Source organism: Mobula birostris, chromosome 5 (genome assembly GCF_030028105.1).
Source record: "Mobula birostris isolate sMobBir1 chromosome 5, sMobBir1.hap1, whole genome shotgun sequence".
Taxonomy (NCBI): domain Eukaryota; kingdom Metazoa; phylum Chordata; class Chondrichthyes; order Myliobatiformes; family Myliobatidae; genus Mobula; species Mobula birostris.
The window spans coordinates 196,476,694-196,482,636 of record NC_092374.1 but is presented as its reverse complement, the minus strand read 5'-3'; positions in this window follow the sequence as shown (position 1 = coordinate 196,482,636).

Here is a 5,943-nt window from a genome sequence, read left to right as displayed (position 1 = left end):
TTCTAAGTGTATATTTGGGTGTGTGGAGTCTAAGGAACAATGCTTTCACACAGAGGATGGTTGGAATTTTGAAAACACTGCCTGAGGGGACAGTGGTTGCAGAGATTCTCATGGCACAACAGAAATATCTGGGTGGGAACTTGAATCACACCGTCACGTAGAAACCCACAGAATTGTTGGAGGTGGATTGGGCACGTGATGAGAAGACAGGCCAACTCCATCATCAAGACAGCACTTCCTTGGATCCGTGAAGGGTGGAGGAAACACGGGAGACCAAACACACCCTGGTGCCGTAGACGCAGAAATGAGGACCCTGAACCACAACAGAGAAAATGGCCAAGGACATGGAGGACCTTCATTGCTTCCCTAAGCACCAGCAGCATAACAGGCAGAGCCTTAGGAACTGACAGACTAAGGGCCGGTGGAGCATTTGGGGCTCCTACACTGGGGATGGGTTTCTGTGCTGTGTGGCTCTATGAGAAGCTAATCTGCATCTCCAGCAGAAATAATCCAGGACAACACCCCTAGTGCCTTATTGAGAGAATATTGTACTGATGGAAACACCAGTACCTTATATGATTTCCATTTAGATGGATATAAAGGATTCCACTGATACTGCGAGTGTGTTGAATTACTACCTGGGTCGTCTCCGGTCCCAGAGGGGAAGAGGACAGTGTGTGGCCTGGTGCCAGAAAGGGAGAAAACAGTGTGTGACTCCTCCCCCACCCAGTCCCAAAAGAAAACGGGACAGAGTCAGATACACATTCTCCCCTGGGTTATGTGCGCTAATGCCAGCTGTGTGATGTCTGAGCTGACTGGTGTGTTCAATATTTACTCAGCAAGCCTGTCAAATGTGTCAGCCACTTGCAAAATCAATGGTTCACATTTAGTCATGGAGAAAAAAGACAGTGAGGTTAAGCATGACCTAGGGCCTCATCTTCAAACAACAAACAGATTCCTGTTCTGCTTCATGTTTAACCTCTTGGTTATCATCTGAAATAGAGCATCAAAGTGAGATACCAACAACTGCAAAGATGCAACTTAATTTTAAGCCACACCTTAAGAAACATGTCCTAGGTGTCTAAGGTGTGACCACAAAACATACGACCTCAAAGAGGTCCACAGCCTTGTTGTGGTTTGGAGGTTCGCGTGCCTCAATGACCCAGAGCCCAGAGAGCTGGAGTCAGGACTTCATGCTTTGGCTCTTGGTTGGGTCACCCATGCCAGAGTGGTCCACTGGTCCTCCAGGTTTGGGGCTCAGCTCAGGGCTAACAACTCCAACTGGTCAAACTACCTCGTTACAGAAACAGCAATGAAGAATCCTTCTACATCTGAGTGGCTCAGGATAGGCAGAGAGGGAGGACCTTCATTGCACCAGCAGGTGTAACGGGCAGTGAGTGCAAAACAAATATGTTTCATTGTCATTGTGTTCAGCTCAGAGTTAGGAGCTAGAGTAGGCCACTCGGCCCTTCGAGACTCCTCTACCATTCAGAGAGGTCATGAGTAATCCAACAGTAACCTTCTTTCTGCGTGTCCGCCTATCCGTGATCACCTTTCACCTCCCTCTAAACAAAAATTAAAGACACTGCTTCCACCAGCCTTTCAGGAGGAGAGATCAAAGACACACAACTCCCTGAGAGATAAAATATTTTCCCTCATCTCTGTCTAAATGTTTTGAACAGCGCCTCTGATTTCCAGATTTCCCAATGAGAGAAAACATCATCTCCACACCGATTCCTCCAACTTTCCTCAGAATTCTTTACATTTCTGTAAGGATGTGGAAGCTTGGAAGTGGCTTACCAGGATTGGAAAGCACAAGCTATAAGGAGAGGTTGGACAAATGGGGCTGTTTTCTCTGAACCGCTGGAGGCTGAGGGGAGACCTGATAGACGTTCATAAGATTTTGAGAGGCATAGATAGAATAGACACCCAAATCCAATCCATGGATGAAATGTCAAGTAATTGAGAACATGAATGTCATGATGCACACTGGCAATGTTGGAACCCAAGTGCAGAGGAAGACAGACTCTGGAAGTGGTGGTGACCAGGGTTTTCTCATAAAATCAGTGGCTCAGCCAAGCGACACCGTGGGATGTAACATTCTCAAAACTAGGAAACTAGGACCCCACGATTAGTGCCAATCAGGCATCCGCCTAAATAATACAAGTAACACAGAATCCCCAAGCCTATCAAAATAACCTAAGCAAGCTCAAAGGAAAGTCGCAAACACGAGGAATTCTGCAGATGCTGGAATTTCAAGCAACACACATCAAAGTTGCTGGTGAACGCAGCAGGCCAGGCAGCATCTCTAGGAAGAGGTACAGTCAACGTTTTGGGCCCAGACCCTTCGTCAGGACTAACTGAAAGAAGAGCCAGTAAGAGATTTGGAATTGGGAGGGGGAGATCCGAAATGATAGGAGAAGACAGGAGTGGGAGGGATGGAGCCAAGAGCTGGACAGTTGATTGGCAAAAGGGATATGAGAGGATCTTGGGACAGGAGGCTTAGGGAGAAAGAAAAGGCGGGGGGAGAAACCCAGAGGATGGGTGATATACTGCATCCGGTGCTCCCGCTGTGGCCTCCTGTACATTGGTGAGACCCGACGCAGACTGGGAGACCGTTTCGCTGAACACCTATGCTCTGACCGCCAGAGAAAGCAGGATCTCCCAGTGGCCACACATTTTAATTCCATGTCCCACTCCCATTCTGATATATCTATCCACGGCCTCCTCTACTGTAAAGACGAAGCCACACTCAGGTTGGAGGAACAACACCTTATATTCTGTCTGGGTAGCCTCCAACCTGATGGCATGAACATTAACTTCTCAAACTTCCGCTAATGCCCCACCTCCCCCTTGTACCCCATCCGTTATTTATTTATATACACACATTATTTTTCTCTCTCTCCTTTTTCTCTCTCTGTCCCTCTCACTATACCCCCTGCCCATCCTCTGGGCTTTCCCCCCTCCCCCTTTTCCTTCTCCCTGGGCCTCCTGTCCCATGATCCTCCCGTATCCCTTTTGCCAATCACCTGTCCAGCTCTTGGCTCCATCCCTCCCCCTCCTGTCTTCTCCTATCATTTTGGATCTCCCCCTCCCCCTCCCACTTTCAAATCTCTTACTAGCTCTTCCTTCAGTTAGTCCTGATGAAGGGTTTCAGCCCGAAACGTCGACTGTACCTCTTCCTAGAGATGCTGCCTGGCCTGCTGGGTTCACCAGCAACTTCTATGTCAAATGGAAAGTACTAGAGACCACATTACAGGGAGCGGGTAGCTCGAGAAATACAAAAGGAATTCTAAATGATTAATGGCTCTCATTAATTAACCATTATCTAATTCAGGTGCTCTAAAAACTTTGGAGCCAAACACAGGCCCAAAGAGCTCATTACAATGAATTTAAAGTGGGGGGGGGGGGGTTTGAAGGAGACGTAAGGGGCAAGTTTTTTGTTACACAGAGTGGAGGGTGCCTGGAACCTGGAGCAGACCTGATAGTAGCTGTCAGATGGACTTGCATCTTCAGTGAAGAAGTGTTTTGAGAGACTGGTTGAAGCACATCAGCTCCTGTCTGAATGGTGACTTGGATCCGCTCCAATTTGCCTACGTAGCAACAGGTCTACAGCAGATGCCATCTCACTGGCTCTTCACACAACCCTGGAACAGCCGGACAGCAAAGATGCAAACATCAGGATGCTCTTTATCAATTACAGCTTAGAATTCAATACCACTTTCTCTTCAAAACTAATCAGTAAACTCCAAGATCTGGGCCTCAATACCCCCTTGTGCAATTGCATTCTAGATTTCCTCACTTGCAGACCCCAATCAGTCCAGATTGGCAAAAACATCTCCTCCACCATCTCCATCAGCCCAGGAGCACCACAGGGATGTGTACTTAGCCCCCGATCTACTTGCTTTACACCTATGACTATGTGGCTACGTACAGCTCCAACGTCATATACTGTTGCTAACGACACCACTGTTGTGGGCTGTATCAAAGGTGGTGATGAATCAGTGCGCAGGAGGGAGACTGAAAGCTTGGCTGGGTGGTGTAGCGTCTCACTCATTGTCAACAAGATCAAGGAACTGATTGTGGACTTCAGGAGAGGGAAACCAGGGGTCCAAAAGCCGGTAATCGTCAGATTTCAGAGGTGGAGAGAGTCAGTAACTTTAAATTCCAGGGTGTCACTATCTCAGAGGACCTGTCCTGGACCCAGCATAAAAATATTATTGGGAAGAAAGCATGACAGCACCTCTACTTTCTCAGGAATCTGCAGGGGATCAGCATGTCATCAGAAACCTTAGCAAACTTCCATAGGTGTTTGGTGGAGAGTGTGCTGACTGGCTGCATTATGGTCTGGTACGGGAACACCAATGTCTTTTGAGTGGTTTCGGCCCCATACATCATGAGTAGCGCCCTACCTACCATTGAGCACATCTACATGAAAGTTGCTGTAGGAGAGCAGCATCCCTTATCAAAGATCCTCACCACCCAGCCCATGCTCTTGCCTCACGGCTGCCATCAGGTAGAAGCTACAAGAGCCCCAGGACTCGCACCACCAGGTTCAAGAACATTTACTACCCTTCTGTCATCAGGGTCGTGAACAAAAATGGATAACTGCACCCTCTTAAGGACTCTTTTATCTTGTGATTTCAAGCTCATTATTTATTGTTACTTATTCATATCTGCACTTGCACAGTTTGTCATCTATTGGTCCCGTTTACAGTTACTGTTCTATAGATTTGCTAAGTATGCCTGCAGGAAAAAGAATCTCAGGGTTGTATGTGGTGACAAGTATGATAATAAATTTTACTTTGACTTTGGCCATGGCTAAAGAAATTCTTCCTCATCTCTTTTCTACAGGAACATCCTTCAATTCTGAGGCTGTGCCCCCTGGTCCTTGACTTGTCCAATGTAGGAAACATCCTCTCCACATCCAGTCTATCTAGGCTTTTTAGAATTTGATAGGTTTCAATGAGATTCACCCCCCCCCCAACCGATTCTTCTAAACTCCAGTAAATCAGGCCCAGAGCTAGCAAAGGCTCCACATACGTTAACTCTTTCGTTCCTGGGATCATTCTTGTGAATCTCTTCTGGATTCTTTTCAATGCCAGCATATCCTTTCTTAGGCATGGGCCCATAACTGCTCACAATACTCCAAGTGTGGTCTGGCAAATATCTTCTAAAGCTGCAGCATTACATCCTTGCTTTTCATGCGAGGGCAGAAAATTTATTTTAGTATTGTGTTTGATGCAGAAACACTGGGCCGAATGATGTGTGTGTGTTCCTGTCCTGTACATTTCTGTGTTCAATCAAATTCCTTTTCATTTTTCTGACAGATCCAGCCTGCCTAACTCTTACTTATGAGAGAAACTTTCTATGTCAGCCACCTCTTCCATAACTCTTTCCTGAACTGCTCCAAGCGCATTAACTTTAAATAAGACGCCAATATTCAACACAGCTCTGATTTCATCAGCGTTCCTATATAATTAAGCCACAATCTCCCTACCTTTACATTTAGTTCCCACAGCAACAGAACCTGACACTGAGATACAAAGGGTGTTATTAAAGTTCCCGAAGGCACCATCAAGACTTTAAGGAGTGGCAGAAGGTGTAGAGGGAGAGAGGCGTTTGGTTTACAGAAGCAACTCCCGAGATTGCAACCTCAGTCTGTGCTGACACAGTCATCAAACAGACAACAAGGAACAAGGCTGAATAGACTGAGAACAGAAAAGCCTCTGGGCAAGAGGGGGTAACAGAGACCGAGAGGGATAAAGCCTCTTTGGATATTTAACAAACAGATTTATGATTCATGATTATGAGGACACGCAGTCCCCTTTTATTGTCATTTAGTAATGCATGCATTAAGAAATGATAAAAATGTTTTTCCAGAATGATATCACAAAAAACGCATGACAAACCGACTTAAAAACTAACAAAAACCACATAATT